Source organism: Centroberyx affinis, unplaced genomic scaffold, assembly GCF_046629955.1.
Source record: "Centroberyx affinis isolate AG114_WGS23_722 - 3 ecotype Tasmania unplaced genomic scaffold, CSIRO-AGI_Caff_v1 ptg000721l_1, whole genome shotgun sequence".
NCBI lineage: Eukaryota > Metazoa > Chordata > Actinopteri > Beryciformes > Berycidae > Centroberyx > Centroberyx affinis.
This window is the reverse complement of record NW_027279338.1, coordinates 193,026-211,402: the sequence shown is the minus strand read 5'-3', so window position 1 is coordinate 211,402 and position 18,377 is coordinate 193,026.

The window sequence follows — 18,377 nt, the reverse complement described above, 5'->3', positions numbered from 1 at the left end:
AGGATGCCATTGTCCTGGATAACTTTACAGTTCAGTCCAATGTAAACCACTGACTGTCACTGTGACAGAGGAAGGAAGAGACTGGAAACATTACTGTCATAGTTGATGTCATTGATGGTGTTACCTGAGCAGGTGATCTGCAGGCTGAGATAGGAAGGGAATAGCCCTGTTGATACACATTCCCTCAATGTAGACCCAGACTGAAGACAGGGAGGATTGATCCCCCACACAGATCTTAGTGAGGAATCCTTTCTCTTTCCTGTTGAAACAGCAGAGCCACAGTCCAGCTGTCTACACACTACAGCTGCTGACTTCAGGTTCCAGTCAGAGTGCCAGTCATACACTGGTCTCCATTCTCCCTGGTGTTTCACCTCCATTTCACCAGCACAGCGGCTGGCTCCTCCTACCAACCTGACATCATCAGCTGAAGAAGAGACAAGAGAACAATTAGTTAAAAAAAAAAGTAAACTTACTTTGATTTGAAAAAAAAAATCAAACCAAATCAGACAGCTGTTTCTCTTTTTTAATTCTCCATTTCTATTTATTTTTCTCCATTTACCTGTTGAATTGTGTTTTTCTTCAGCCTGGAGTCCTGAGCAGAAAAAGCAGAAAATGAATGAGTATCATGATTCAGTGATTTGTTTTCTCATGTTATTGTCATTGTCCATGTCACTTTCCATTCCACTGTTTGTCCCGGCACCTATTGCATGCTCAGCCGTCCCTCTGTGACTTGGCTCGCCCGAGGTTTCTAACAGTTTTTCCTAATAAGGTTTTCTTGGGAGTTTTTCCTTTTATGCTTCGAGGGTCTAAGGCTGGTGGTGCTGGGTAGGTTAGGATATGTAGAATAGGTAGGCTTGTTGTGTCTTGCTCTAACTTGCTATTGTGTGTCTTGTGCTTTGTTTTGCTTCCATAAGTTTGTGTTACATCATTTTTGTTCTATGATTGATTGTTAAATCTGTTGATCAGTTAGATCTTGGTCGGCTCTTTCTCTGTAAAGTCTTTTGAGACAGACTTGTGATGAAGGTTATAGAAATAAATGAACTTGAACTGAAATCAGAGCCGTGGACAAATTAAACACTCAAGGAGTACTGGAGGATCTCAATTACAAAGCACAGAGATTATGGACTGAAATGGAGCAACGCGTTCGTTCAGGCAGAACACTGAAGTCGTGCACACTATCAGATGATTGGCTATCAGCTGTCCAATCCAAGCTGACTCTCATCACCAATCACATTCAAACAAGTCAATGAGGCGGTCTTTATAATCTGCCAGCTCGCACTGCTGATCATTCATGACACTGCTGCTGTTGACCCAAGTCGATGCAATTCCTTCCGCAACGTGAGCTCACAAAAATATGTGAAATGAACACAAACTCTAAAACGGCAATTTACGTGTTGTGGATACGTATTATGGGAAAAAAACGTGTCTCCACCACGAATTGAATTACATCCCAAAGGTTGGTTAACGGTTACATTTAGGCAACTAAAACAAGTTTGGTTAAGGTTAGGGTTAAGGTTATGTTAAAGTTTAGACAACTAAAACAACTTGGTTAAGTTTAGGAAAATGGTTTGGTCATGGTTAAATAAGAAAAGTGTTCGTTCAAAATTAAAATGTGACTTACAGTTGCATGTCCTATGGAAACGCTGCGAATCAAACCCCGGTCACCCACATCAAAGGCAAACATATTCACCCATCCACCACCCCGACCACAACACTCTGGCTAGCCTGTGCTACTTCAATGTCACAGTACTTCCAGTCTGTCCTTCCACCACCCCAACCTCCTACTGTATTATCTGTTCCCAGGATGCTGTGCAAGCTATCTCTGAATTATATCTGGTTTTATGTTGGTTCATATTATTAATGATTTGTCTACTATGCCTTGGGGGGTTTATTGCGCTCCCTACAGAATCTCTCACATGCTGCTTGGATTCATTGGGAAGCTTCCTCAAGAGCAGAGCCTTTTCCGCCAAATACAACTGTATAACCATTAGTGCTATAATGGTCCAAACTCCTTTGACGCAAGTCTCTGACTGAACTCACACTCACTGTGATTCATTTTGACAAGGTCACTGTAAATCAATGTGTATATTTGACTCATTAAATATAAATGATGAGATGAAATATACTGAATTAAATCCAGAGGGAAACTCAGGTACAGCAGTCAGCAGGGAAACACTCAACACCAAACACACAAACACTCACTACACTACAAAACACACATTTCACAATACAAAACTCAAGCACACTCCTCAGCTAACTAAATTACAATGTTGTGGCAATAAGTGTGTTTACATTCACACTAATAATTCCATCTTAACCCGATTAAAGCAATACTTTGACTATTGACATGTCATGTAAAAGTGTTTATCTGATTATAAGGTCATAATCACAATAACATAACCTGGTTAACAACCTACTTTCCTGCTCAATCTCTCTATGTATTGGGGCTGGTAAAGATATTTTGTTTTTTCTCACACTGTGCAGGTCAAAGGTCAGACACAGTCAGGTTATTTCTTTAACATTACTTGTGATAATAGTGAAACTTATAGTAATAACAATACTTGGGTCAGAGCCATGGCCGTAGCCAGCTATGAGGTCACTGAAGTCTGGACCTCGGTAATTATTTCCTAAAACAAGACTAGGTCAAAACCTAGTATATGGCTGGACCGTGTATGAAACACTAGAGGGCTTTTAATTTGACACGACGGATACAGGAAGTGGCGACACATTGCGACAACCGGCCGAGATGAGTGTCTCTCCCCTATCTGTGCATCGACCAGGCAGCCTACTGTGTGCAGTAAGTAAAAGGTTAAGTAAAAGATAAGTTATTGCTAAGAAGCTTTCATGAACAACATTAACTAGAGCATCAGTGTTGATACAGTATGCAGCATTTCACTTATTTGAAGAGTGCAGGACTCAAGCAAGGCTAGCTGGCTTGAGGCTGATAGCTAACTAGGTAGTTAAATGTAAACACTAGTTAACAGCAAAGAGAGAGGCCAATCTGAGAGTTGGTTTTCTCAAATGAACTTCTGTAATTAATATTTTTTACATTGATAAAACTATTTGGCATGGTGTCTGCTACAGTGGACAGATATTTGGAAGCCATTTTGAACCATTTAAGTTGTAGTACCATGTCCCAACCACCAGGTGGCGGACCCCCAAAGCGTTGTCTACAATTCCATTTGATTATTATCTTTGGCTCTCTTTGTCAGTTTGAGATATTGCATCATAAATTCAAAATGGCGGAGGGGAGAGGAGATGCACCAAGTACCTCAGGAATATCTGTTAAATCTTTTTATTCTCAGAAAACCAGACAGGTAAAAAAAATATTTTTCAACTAAATAAGATAGAAGTTAGAAATACTTTTATCCAGATTTTAATAATAATGTTTCTTGTACATTTTTTTCTGTGACTGAAAATACTAATTTTCTAATACTAATAATATGCATTTCTAATACTAATAATATGCATGGTGTCCACTGCAGAAAAAACATATGTTTTTAAAAAAATGTTCTTATGTGTATTCATACCATTTGCTCTTAGTAAATGTTTAAAAACATATGTTTTTTATGACCTATATTGAGTTCCATTGAATCACTTTTTATACCGTTGATGCATGGTGTCCACTGCAGTGGACAGATACCTAACTCCTTCAAAATAAAATATATTGAAAAAAAAAGTTATTGGCATGATTTTTCACTTGTTTAAAAGTATAAACAAACATTAAAAAAAAAATTACTTTGTGATTCAATAATTCATGCTTGAAAGGTATAAGAAGTGCCTGTTGTAACAGTCGCAAATGTGCCTACTATGCTTTTGGAACATTGTTTGGTTGCAGTAACAGATTAAGTCACTGGGTGGCGCTCCTTGTTTTTACTGAGAGTTACAGTCACAGGTTCAGTACTACTCCCAGTCTGTCTCCCGATGAGTAGCTTGTGTCTTCAGTAACGATTTGGTACGTGTTAAACTATATCAATCTACATGTATGTTGAGAGATTATAGTGCCGTAGAGACCAGGCATTGTATGGTTGACAAGTATAGGTGAATAAAGTGGTACATGTGGCTGATTCTAGAATTGCGGGTACATTTCAAGTACAGAAAGAAAACAAAAAATAGGAATGTTTTTTCCATTCAACATGTTGTATTATCGTAGAACACACTTTAAATTTAACATTGTCAGTATTTGCTGATCTTAAATCTGTAAGATTTTAAATATTTTTTCGGAAAATCAATGTACTAACAGAAAAATCGGTCAACTCTGTTATAGACAAATTGGGTTAAATATACAGTATATAGTCAACAAATGTTATACAATTTAAAACCATGCCTTCCCTAAGAGAACTTATGTCTCTACATCCATTAATTCAACTTTAAATCTAATAAGATAAAGACATTTTGTTTTGGAGTAAAAAAACAAGTTGCCAAGATAGTGTGCATTTTCTCTAAATATAGTTTTAATAATGAATGAAATGCTTTGGAATTTCATGTGGTAAGAATGTTAGTTATGAGACAGCTTCTGATCATTTTGTTAACAATAAAACATATCTAATTATCATTTTAAAGACAAAATCTTCAAGAAATTGGTATTTATCATTCAAGGTACACTATGCAACTTTTTTACACACCTACAAAGAAAGAGACAGAGCTCTTGATACAAGGAATAGCAGTTTGCAAGAGCTAACATGAGTTTTAGATGTACTTTAATGTCATAAAAGGTTTATTTACAATTGTAATGTTTGTAAACATTAGAGCAACACAAGCTTGTATTTTGAGTTATGGTGTGGTGAGAACAAAAAGAGAACCAATGTCCTATCTAGAAGTCATATAGTTATGGAATATAAGACTATATAAACAAGATTATTACTCAAAAAGTTACATGGTGCACCTTTAATGTGTTAAATGTGTAAAGAAACTATAAAGAAATTAAGGAGTAGGCTATACCTTTAAGACAAAACATTTTACAAACATTCAGTTTATATACTATCATTTTGACTAATACTAACAATCAAATAACTACACTTTTCTCAATCTACCAATAACTTTGTGTACAGTTACTCTAATTTAATTACTCATGGACTCATGGACCTATGCACTCATCTAACCTGGATGTCTGTTGTTCAAGGTCAGAGGCCTGTCTCTCAACATAGGCAGTCTTAGCCAGCTTCACTAATCCTAACATTGGTGGTCCCTGATAACCGGTCTCACATAGTTGGTTATCAACTGGCTCTGTCAACCCAGGATTACCTGTCCAGCTATGAGCGCGTTCACATGAAAGAGGCGGGGTTTGTAACAAATAGCCAATCACATGCAACATGGACAGATCCAGATCAGACAATTTGGATAAGATAAGATGAAAGTATTGATCCCCGTGGGGAAATTAGATTGTTGCAACAGCAAAATTAATATGATTCAGCGGGGAAAAGGATATAGAATATAAGCGCAAAGCTATAAAAAGAAGTAATAGAAATAGGCAAAAATAATAAAATAATCAAACAATAAAAGCCATAGACAATAAATAGACCTAATTATAGGATTATATAGGCCTAAGCCCTAATATATACTGCTGACATTTTCAACACATTGGTATCGGAAAACATAACCGCGAAAAAGTAAAGTTGTTTCTGCTTCTAAGGCTAGAGAGGATTACTGGAGGAACTGCCCCTTCATTAGGACACAGTGGGCATATTTTCCATTGATAAAATAATTTGTGGACACATTGAGGCTGTAAAAAGATTTTCTATTCATAAAGTTGGCCATAAAATTATACAAATTAAATAAAAATCATAAAATTATTCAAATTTCATTAACCTGGAATGGTGTACCTAAAATGTACCCTTTACATTAGAATGACCCATTCATATTAAATTTATTTATTGTATTATTAATTTATTGTAAAATAATGTAAAATGCTTAAATGTGGTTGGGAACATTTGACTCTGTTACTCATCGTCAACTCTGTTATCGTTAAACTGAGTAAAACTAAAACATTAACAGAGTTGACGGTAACAGAGTTGACATTTTTCACCATTTTGTGCCTTAACTCCATGTGCTAACCTCAAACCAGATAGCACATGGCATGTCTAAAAACAGAATTTTATGGATTTTCATCATATTATTGTTCTTCAAAAATTGAACAAGATATTCACTGCAATATCACAGTAACAGATTTGACAAATAATTAATCTACTGTTGGTGTATCTTCAACATTTTGTACAAAATCATGAGAGAAGAAGCATGACAAACCTCACTCTCCTCCAGATGTTTCCCGCCAGAGGAAGTGACATCACTGAGTGCAGGTCACATGCTTTATATATGAAGGCTTTGGAGATTTTTTTGCGGTTTTATAACAGAGTGTAACAGAGTTGACCAGAACATAGGGACAGGCTCAAAATATACTTTTTTATTACTGAAATTACATATAATACAGAAAATAGATATTCTCAGCAATTGATTTTTATAACTGTTAATAGACAAAGCACAAAAAAACTGACGACAGCTGAAGACAGCCAATAATAGGTGGGGGGAAGTGATTTGGTTAATATTTTATGTATAAATTATGCTTAAAATATACATCAAGCATTATTATTAGTGAGTGTTTAATATAATTACTATTATTATTTAAAATTGATTCACAAAAGAGCATTTTTGGGTTAAATAACAAAAGGATAACCTGGCAGACGCGAAATGTACCCGCAATTCTATAACCACCCATGTGTGAAATCCCAATACTGATGTCGTCTGGCTCTGTCATGCTATCTTGGAGCAACCTAAAGCTAATGTAAGCTAAAACACGACCAAGCACGTTACACTGTCCTTTCACATTTTCAAATGCACAGATTTAAAAACGAATCTTACAACTACAGAAATTAAAAGCATGGAAAATAAAAAACTAAAAACCATCCAAGTATTTAAAATGTTATACGCCAGCTAACCTTCCAAAAGATAATGCATGTTGTGAAGATTAGTATACCAATATTTCCCTGTCGTATTTGCACTAACTGATCATAACTTATGTGTGTCTGTATCTGTCTTTCTTATTTCTTCTTATATCCTATATTTTCACTTTGGTATATTATATTACGCAAAAATGTTGTATGTTCATCAATAAAGGTTTTATTTTGAAAACTGTAAGCTGAAATCCTATTTTTGATATTCTGGTTTGCTTGACACAGGAACTGAGCTCTAAACACAGAATATATCACACACACACACACACACACACACACACACACACACACACCATTAAATCAGAGTCCTACCTGAGCTGCAGAGCAACATGAACAGCATCAATATGTGATCCATATCCAGTCAGTCAGGAGTCTGAACCAGCCTGTCGTTCTGAACCAGCCTGTCAGTGTGTCGTCTTAACTTGGTGTCTCTTGGTCTTCTGTGTCTTAATGTTTGACACTCAGCTCTCCTCTGCGCTGTTTCCTCTCTATCCTTTATCTCCTCATCAGGTTCATGTTTCTCGCTAATATCTGTAATGACAGGAAGCTGCTAGCAGTAACCACAGTGACTTCCTGTAGCTTCATGATGTCTCCAACATCTAAAGTCCACTGTTCATCATTCAGTTTGATTTAGAGAACCGTAGCTCCAGTTAGTTATGTGTGAGTTGATCTGCATCACTATCCATTGGTTCTGGGACGTCTGAGTGTACTGTTGAGCCTCCTGGAGCCCCCCCCCCCCCCCCCCCCCCCCCACACACACACACACACACTCACACACACACACACACACACACACACAGAAACACACACACATTCCTCCTCTTAATTTTAATCTTAACTAGTAGCCGAGTCTTCCATTTATTTGTATTGGGATGGTGAGTGATGCTCATCTTAGCTGCTGCTTTGAGCAATATTAGCTGTTTGTGTAAGAAACAGAAATGTAAGAAACACATAGAAGTAGGTAGAAACAGATTAAAAACAGAAACCCATAGAAACAGAAACAGTAGAAATAGATAGAAACAGAAATTTCTGTTTCTATCAGGCCATCCAGTCAGAGCCATCAGGAAAAGCAGACTCATAGCATCCGACCCCACCCACAACCTCAACAACTAGTATAACTTGTTACTCTCAGGGAGGAGATTTTGTTCCCTGCCCCTAAAATCCAAACGAGCCATGTCCACCTTTCCACCTACCCATCTACCCCTACCCACGTGGCTTTTAAGCATTTATTGTTTTTAGGGGTCCAAGCACGTAGTGCGGGGAACCCTATTGTTTTTGTTCGGATTCTACTTCTTCTTCTTCTTCTTCTGCCCTAAAAGTATCTGGATCTCAGAAACCGTAAGAGCTACAGTGACCAAACTTGGCAGATAGGTCCAAAGTCTCAGCCACTACTCAGGTTACGAAATCCACGTCAATTGCCCCCATGGTGGCGCTATAGCAAGCAACTTTATGTTTTGGCCTATAACTTCTGAACCGTATGGGCCACAATCAAAATGCCACTTTCCCTGGATTCCTTGGTTCATTTTGCATCCATCCATATAGACAATTTGGAGTGGACGTCACGGTTACGTCACTGCAGTTGCGTGCGCAATGTGGTGGCAGAAAAACAGAGGAAACAAGTAGAAGGAAACCGGCGAGATCACCGGAATAAGGGGTAAAAATGTCTTGTTGTGCCGTTGGATGTCAGAATAGGAATGCGAAAAAAGATGACCTTCATTTTTATAGAATACCGTTGTCGAAGACGCCCTTTGAAGCTAATCGCAGACGTTTATGGTTGCAAGCCATTAAACGGACAAACTGGACTGATGAAATCATCCGGAATTCTCGTCTCTGCAGTGCTCATTTCATATCAGGCAAGGTTTTCTCCACTGTTTATCACACACAAAGGCAAAATCAATGATGTAGTTAATAACGATAAATTAGTAACAGCAGCAACCACAAAGCTGGCATTCTCAGTAGGCTATTTCATAATGGTAAACAACGTTAGCAACATTAGCGTGTAAGCAGAAGTAGCATGTAAACAAACCATATTGCTCATAGACAGTTTAACTATAACATCACTCAGTATTTATGCAAGCATTTAATGAATGAATGGGGCATACGGTAATCTTATATCTGTGATATGACATTTACTTTACACTATGACTGAGCACAAACTTAGCTAAGCCTTGGGACCACATAATATAATTGCCGTTACAACGTAATGACTGAGGATGTCTTACAGGGGAGGCATCCATGGATCCAGAAAGTCCAGACTTTGTGCCCTCATTGTTCACTTATTCAAGGCAGAGTCAGTGTATGGAAGCTCCAAAAAAAATGGACAGGTAACCTTCACCCTTGATTTGCTATCATTTTACCTTACCAAATGGTGGTACTATATCTTAACTAATATTTCTTGGTTGTTATTTGTTTTGGTTATAGGTTTAATAGGAAGAGAAAGAGGCCCAGGGATCCTCCTTTTGTGATAATGCAGAGTCACGGATAGCTCCATAACGCAATCTGTTGCTTGCATAGTTGCCAGAGTAGTTTCAGATTGCATTATTGTCCAGTAATCTGGTTTATCTCATTTGATAGTAACTTGTTACATGTTTGGGAGGCCATTACATCTTTATATTCTTCCTGATCACTTAAAGCTTTTGAGTTGGATGTGTGTAATGTGACCCTTTCAAAAACATGGGAGTCGGACTCCACTCCTTAATTAGTCCTTTCACCTTAAGTATATAGGTGCAGTCCACTGGTCTGGCCAGTCCACTGGCCATTTATCCACCTCTGTATATTTAGATGATCAGTGTTGTAGTGGATGAAGACCTGTGTGTCAAAATGCTGTAAATTATTCATTAATACTAGTAGCATGGTGAATCCTTTTTGGCAAAGGTATGAAGTTTTCTCATCATACATACTATCTTCTATCTCTCTCAGATGAAGAAGATGCCATGATCCCTCAAGCCATCTACAGTGAACTCAAAGTCAGGCATGACCAGCTTCTGACAGAGTGTGTCAACTTACGCACAAAATGCAACGCACTCAAAGAGGAGAATGAGCAGCTGAAGGAGGCACTTGGCAGCAGGAGGTTTTCTTTCAGCTTAATCAGAAACAAAGCTCAACAGTTCCTTTTCTTTACTGGTCTGACCACTATCATTTTTGAGTGGTTGCTATCAAAATTGAAAGACAGTGTAGCAGTGAAGCATGGAACTTTGAGCCTGGAAGATCACCTGTTAGCTGTGTTAATGAAACTGCGCTTGGGCGTAAGCAATAAGGACATTGCCTTTAGGTTTAATGTAACAGATACTGTCATCTCCAATATTTTAAGAAACTGGCTCCCTATAATGGCACAGACATTAAAACCAATCATCAAATGGCCAACCAGGAAGGCTATTCTCAGGAAAATGCCAAAATGTTTTAAAAGGAAATATAGGCAATGTCGATGTATCATAGACTGCACAGAGATTTTTATTGATAGACCTAATAATCTTACTGCTCGAGCACAGACATGGTCAAATTATAAGCATCACAATACAGTTAAATACTTAGTTGAGGTAACACCAGCAGGAGCAATTTCTTTTTTGTCACCAGGTTGGGGTGGCCACGTTTCTGACAAAGAAATAACATCAAAATCAGGATTCTTTGAACTGCTGGAGCCAAAGGATGAAATTTTGGCTGATCAAGGGTTTTTGATTAGGGAGGACTTTGCAGCATACGGAGCCGCCCTTCATATCCCATACTTCACTAAAGGCAAGAAACAGCTCTCTGCTCATGAAGTTGACACATCAAGAAGACTGTCAAATGTGAGAATACACGTGGAAAGAGTCATTGGTCGATGGAAGAAATTCAAAATTTTAACATCTGTAATTCCACTTACTCAGGTATGGTTTCTCTTTATGTATGAATTATTTTAATTGATTTTGATTGACTTTCAATATTGACACCAACAATGAAATGAGTGCTGCATTTACATTTTACAGGGCATTTTAAGTTCTAAATTTGTCTATTTCATGTTTCATGAATATATACTAAGAATTATTTTTTATACTTGCACTGTCTGGTCTCATTACCACATTGCTCTAATTGTTGAACCTACAGCTCAGTCTTTGAATATTGTTTTACTGTAGTCGATACAAGTCCACTGTGTACGTAATGGTGTGACAAATGAACCTTGACTTTAACAGTAAGAATAAAAGTTCACAAGGCTGTATTTTTTTCTTCTTTAACAATGAATTTAATGACTTCATATGCAGTTTGTGAGTAGACAAAATTATTAAACATTTAAAATGTACACAAATCAGTATTTCAGTTTTTACTAACCATTTTGTCAAATGAACACAACATTTGGGTTGGAAATATACTAAATTCATATTAAGTGTATTGGACATTCTCTACTATTTAGTATTTTGTTTTTAAAATTTGAATCTATCGACCAAAATCCATAGATGTTAGGAGCAACATTGACTCCTTGTAAAACCACACACTGTTGAGTAAATGTACACAGATAAGATGACCACTAATTTAAAGTTGCAGATTGTAAAGGAACAATGTACATGAACTTGCTTTTAACTGTTTACATTATGCAGGGTCCCTACACAGGTCTGGAAAGTCTGGAAAAGTATTAAAAATCAAAAACAAATCCAGTCAGGAACATAGGGTCTGGGAAAAATATGGAATTTTTAAATGGAAACCGTGTAGGAACCCTGCCAAGCATCTCACATATTCTGATATTTGTTGCTGTGAAGAACAATCTTCATCTATACAGTGATATGACCTAGTTACAAATCAAGGTCTGGAAAAAGTATGGAGTTTTTTAATTGAAAATTTGTAGGAGCCCTGATTATGTCCATATGGAGCTATATTGCCTTTAGGTGTTGCACTGTTTGCAAAGCCACTCAGATGGCCTTCTTTTGATGTGAGCACACTTGTAGCGGAAACGACTTTTGCACTTGGCACAGTGAATCATCTTGCCATAGTCTGGCCTGTTGCAGTGTGGACAGTACAGTGTGTGTTCATCTAGGAGGCTGGGGTCCATGCTCCGGGTCAACAGCTCTGGCAGAAGATGGTCGAGGAAGAGTTGTTCAGCCTTGGGCATGGCTCTCAGCAGCAAGTCTTCATCTCTCACAATACGATTGATGACCATGACCTGTTTGATCCAAACTACAAAGTCACTGTAGTGAACATCACACACAAAAATCTGCAGCTGGACCTGGTAATAGTACGGGTGGTTCCTCTTCAGCTGCCCGGTTGTGTCAAGGCAGAACTGTGGGTCTTCATTGCATCCGGTCAGGCCCTCTCTGTATTTATATGGGCACTTAATCTCCAGTGTTCCCCTTCCACAACATGAACAGCTCACAATGCCATCAGGTGATGCACCAAGATGTAAGTGGTCTGGGCGAATAACAAGACCAGAGGGTCTAGCAAAGAAATTAGTGTGACCTTTACTCATTTCAGTCAGGAACACTTTAGTCACAGATGAAACCATTAATTGCAACTAATGGTAATACAGTTATATTTGGCGGATATGGCCCTGCTCGAGCAGCTCCCTGCTTACCCGGCAAGCATGCTGAAGGTATAGCAGGGGCGCCATGCAAATCCCCCCATGGGAGTGGACAGAGCAGAGCCAGAGCAGCAATACTCAGTAGTGTTGACATTTAAGAGCCACCGTGGCTCGATTGCATAGACTATAACAGGTGGAGGCTGGGGAGGTGGAGGTAAAGCTTTACCAAGCAGCAGAGTGTGCAGCAGTTGTGAAGCAGGAATCAGTGTAGGAGGAGGCCATTTAAATAGACCGCCTTGTTATGAGGATGGAGTATGATTGGTGTGTGTGGTGATCAGCTGGTAGATGACTAGCAACGCGTGACGTCCGTGCCCTGCCTGAACTAACGCGATGCTTCATTTCAGTCAGGAACACTTTAGTCACAGATGAAACCATTAATTGCAACTAATGGTAATACAGTTATATTTGGCGGATATGGCCCTGCTCGAGCAGCTCCCTGCTTACCCGGCAAGCATGCTGAAGGTATAGCAGGGGCGCCATGCAAATCCCCCAAACAGAACCATATGGCAAACATAACTGGTGCAGCCGATTCTTAGTAAGTTACCAGCTGATCAATAATGAAAGATCAATGTGTAGCAACAAGCTTGTTGCAGACCTCAAGCAGTGGCACCAGACGAGCCTACATGAAAGGATGCAAGCATGCATCCTGATAGGTCATTCTACTGTTATGTGTAATATCTATGTGTAGCAGCAAGCCTGCTGCAGACCTCAGAAATTCATTATCTGAAGAATAAGGATGCAAGCATGCATCCTGAAAGAGGCCATCCTACAGTTATGTGAAATATCTATGTGAGCAGCAAGCCTGCTGCAGACCTCAGCTATCACCTACTGCTTCTTGGGAGGGATGCAAGCATGCATCCCGTGTGAGGTCATACTACCTAAATCAAAGCAGTGAAACCCAGTCAACCACCTTATGCAGCATCTCTTATGTCATATGCAATTTATTGACGACAGCAATAGTATCAATTAGGCTATATGCACTCATGGCTTTGAGCTGAGACAATATCAAGAGTCCAGTCGAATATAAGGGAGAGATTCTTTGAGGAGCGCAAAAAATCCCCCAAAACAAAAAATTGCTTCTCACTAAAATGGGCTGCATTGAACTATTGCAGACCCATGTAAAGCAACAAGCAATTGTAGTACAAGCTTACAATCCCAGCTAAGCAGCAGCATGTCAGCATTATGCTTAAATACACAGCAACACTGAATCGAAAATGGAGCTCGCCCAGCCAGCCATAATGATGCATGCTTGCACCATAATAAGAGCAAATATTCAATGCAAATACTCAGCTTAGGTGAAGTGGAGCAATGGGAACTACAACTCCCAGCATCCTTATCGGCGCCATGACGTCATTGTTTGCAATGAAATCCCATGGGAATGCCCTGGTCCGCGGTGGGGTCTAATGGCCGCTGACGCTGGCAGGAAAAGGCCGGTTTCCAGGCTTGAAGCGGACATTCACGACCGAGTGAGAGCTGGATATAATGACCGGCCGTCGGCTCGAAGTAATCAGAGTTCGGACTCTCGCTCCTTTGTGAGAGTCGCGGCAGTGTCGCGGCAGGATGAGTCGCGCAAACGCCATTCTTTCCTTGACAATGCCTTCTTGAAGCGGTATTACAAGACTGTATTTTGCGAGATGGAAGCTCCGACAGCGGGTTTGGAGGCCGATGGTGCTGCCTCTAGAGATTCTTCATCTGACGAAAATGAGACATCTTGAGCCCGAGAAATCAGCGCGACCAGCGGCAACTTGTAGCAGGTAGGAGCAGCAGCATGACCAGTAACAGCAGCAGTAGCATAAAGCTTTACCAAGCAGCAGAGTGTGCAGCAGTTGTGAAGCAGGAATCAGTGTAGGAGGAGGCCATTTAAATAGACCGCCTTGTTATGAGGATGGAGTATGATTGGTGTGTGTGGTGATCAGCTGGTAGATGACTAGCAACACGTGACGTCCGTGCCCTGCCTGAACTAACGCGATGCTTCATTTCTTCAGTGTAGCATTTTCTTGCTGTATCCTCCATTTCTCTCCCCCAGAGTACGGCTGGTACTCGTAGATCCGTCTTATTGTATTGCATGATGTTTTTAATGTCATTGTCTGTAGGCTCTCCAGCTCTGCACAAATGGTGGAAGTTTGTGCTTGTTATTCTGCCTTCTCTGTGTGTGTGCCAGGCCCTGCATTTTGATTGCTCCCTGGTAGTAAGCTCGAGGGTTTCACATTGATCTGAAGTAAGCTTCTTTCTAAGTCTCTGAAACATCTCAAGACTCTTTTCCTTTAGAACATGTGGTGGGAGGCCCCTTAACTGTAACCGATTCAGATGCAGAATCTGTGTCACTGAGGTCCATACTGGTGAGAATAGCTGCATTAGGTGCAAGGCCTCTTAGTTCCCTTAGATCATCATCGGTGAGCTCTATAATGTAACAGAAATGGTCATTAGTCTCAGTTATAGTAGTTTGAAACTGCACATTTAAGTCCTCTCCTCACCAATCACTTTATGTCCAGAAAAATGCCCTTACAGTTGTAGTGGATGCACCTTCATCATCATCATCATCATCACACATCTGGAAGGGCCTCGCATCCTGTGTGAATCTCTTCCCTGATAACAGATCAGGAAAGTGGTTGGATCGTAAAGGAGGTCACTGACCTCTTGGTAAATCACTCCATTTTCACTCTTCATGGATGGTACCAAGAAACAGACTCAGTAAACAACCATAAAACACCAACACACAGCCTGTCTCTAGTAAGCCTCTAGGCCCCAGAGAGTCTGAAATGACACCCATTGGAATGTTGCCAAAATAAGAAGAAATCTGTGATACAGACTAATGAAAATTTGGATATCACATTGTGATGGACTTTAATGTATGTCTGTAATTTTGTGTGTAACTGTGATGTTTTATATGATAGTTATTCATGGTATTCGTGTTGTGCATCTTTACATGGGGCTTAGATGGCCATGTTTGATATTAAAATACTCAGTAATGTGTGCTGAAAGCAATCAGGTTAATGTTATGACGGTAAAGTATATTGCATAGAACTGGGAGACAAAACTTAAGTTTTGTGCATATGAAATTCGATTTTTTCCGCTGTAACACTACACACACTAGCCCACACACACGCCCCCTCACACATCACAACAAAACCACATGCACACATGCCCAACGTGGATTTCACGCCTACGTGGTCATGAACACGTTACAGTGAATCTACACAACTCTGCCTTAAACTTTGTCTCTGAGACTTTGTCTCCAAGATTCAACTCAACATCAGCTCCACGAGCCAAGAAGAAGAATCTGCTTCACCCTCCAACTGGTGAAGTGAGTCTGCCGCATCTGCCTGACAAACACACACACAAACGCCTATTCAGCGTGTGTGTCCTGCGTCTGCTACGACATCGCTATTCAGCTAAAACGCAAATCTGACAATCATCGGATCCGCTGGTCGGCGAGAGCCTTGAGAGACCAGCACGTCATTCGTCCAGAACTTCGAGTGGGTCAGCCTTGAGAGACCCACACACCACCAACTCGCCGAGTGTGCAGCCTGCTCTGCCCCGCTGTGACCCTGCCGAGTTCAACTCAGAATCTTCGTTGGATCTTCATCACCTACCAGGCCCGTTGAGCTGAGATTCTTCACAGCCTCCCAGACTCTGCGTGCCTCCTCCTCCTCCAGTCCCCGTCTGTGGCATATGTATGATCATTGTCCGCTGGGCATCACGCATGCACTACACATAGTTATTCCATTACATGACACTCCACTTCATCCACGTAGTGTCTCCCTATGATTCGTAACTCAGCGCTCTGCAAGTCTGTGCATAATCAGATATAACTCCGTTATTGATTATTCAGCTTGTTCAGTGTTCAGGTATTATTGCCTTTGGCCCCACTTCTTAGCTGGGTCATATCCTCCAGCGTTCAATTTATACCATTGTGTGTTGATTACCTCATTACTATTATAAACGCATTTATTCATGTCACTCATTCACCACATTTCACTTGTATCTACCTCATATGCCTTTATTGATTTCACTGATTATTGAGTGTGCTTTAGTAGAAATAAACATATTCTTTCACATAAAGTCCTCTCTTGTGTTTATTGTCTGGGTTTAAATTCAAGCAAGCTCGGAATTCATTCCTTCAAATGAGACTAATTGATTTGCCTGTTATCTGGTGCCCCATTCTTTCTATTGAACTAATTCTAAGTTGTTTGATATCAGACAACATCAATACGTAACACCCACTACACAGTGTTTTTAAGAGCAAAACTATTAGCTATATATTTTCATTAATGATAAATATGACTGAAAATGAACTTAATAACACTGAAATCAATTGATGTTCATGCCTTTCACATTAAGCTTGCCACTTTTCTCAGGAATATCTTTGAGCTGGCTGGCTGAAATTTATCTGACTCAGGGGTGCTGGCTTGACCTCTCTCCTGGACATGTCTTTCCACATGCAGGGCCCTGATGTGCTTGCTGTGTCTGTCCTTCCCATCCTGACATACAGCTCAACCTTAAAAAGCAGTGCGGCTGCATGGCTGCAGCACGACCCTAACCTGCGATGATTAGCCTACATTAGAGCATGAATTTGATGTAAACAATAGATCTAGATAATATTCACATATGCAGTTCATAGAGGGCATACTGTATTAGCCCTATAGTTACAGCATTAAATAATATTTAGGCCTATAACTAGAAATAACATTTTTACATACACCTAGATAGTGGTAGCAGCAGTAGTTCTAGTGATTTACATTGTTCTAACATACATTAAACAATGAAAAAGAGTTAATACTAACCCAGCCATACAAGTGCAGTTCGCTGTCAGTATATAGTTGTTTGACTTGTTGATGATAGCCCACGTCTTGTATAGCTGCGTTTAATGTCCTTGCCGCTGGCTAGGCAGTACATCGGTCCGTAACACACAAAAATCATTTGACAGGTCTCGGTATTCAAGGTCCTGGACATGACCACAAAGTACAAAATTGTATGCGTCAAGCGATTTGTATGCCTTGAGTTTCTCTTTCGTATATACGCTGGGCTTTTCCACAAGGTATACAAAGATGTCCGGCCACTGTAACTTCGGCCATTTAGTTGGATCCTTGACCCATTGATCCGACAGTGAGTACGGGTCAGGAAACCTGACCCCATTGCTAAGTGTTAGCTTATTGATGTAAGACAACCTGTCTTCTGCTGGCAAACCAGTAAAATAATTGGAGAAGGCGTCCGTATGATCCATATTCCTATCTTGTCGATCCATATTCCTATCTTGTTGATCCATATTCCTATCTTGTCGATACCGCTAACTGTCACTTTCTGCCACCAGTTCGGCTCCGCCCACAAAATACGTCATCGCTGTTTACAAACACAAAAAAGGTCTATAGGCCCTGCCCATTTCCGCCTAACTAGATTTTCCGCCATTTTGAATTTTGTCCAAAACTGTTTTTTCGCTACTCCTACAAATTTTGTCCAATCATCACCAAATTTGCGAAACAGCATGTCTGGACTGTCCTGCACAAAAGTTATCGAGCAGTTTTTTGATATTCCACACCGTTTTCATATAATCAACTTCCAAAGCTTGGTCAACTGTTGTGGGTGGGGCCTATTTCACAAAAATCACCATAACTCAGGAACGCATTGTCCTATGGTAACCAAACTTGGTACATGTGTGCAGGTATGTACTCTGAGCCAATATACAACAAATGGTGTCATTTCACCGATAGGGGGCACTATAGCAACATTTCAAATTTTAAAAGGCCATAACTCGGTGACTGTACAAGTCCCGTGGGTAAAGCTATCACCTCACACTGCTAATCTTGTGATAACTAAGCCTAATATCTTAAGTTTCTAATCTTTGGACAAATGACCGTATGAAAAGATTAACTTGACAGAAGTCACGGGCC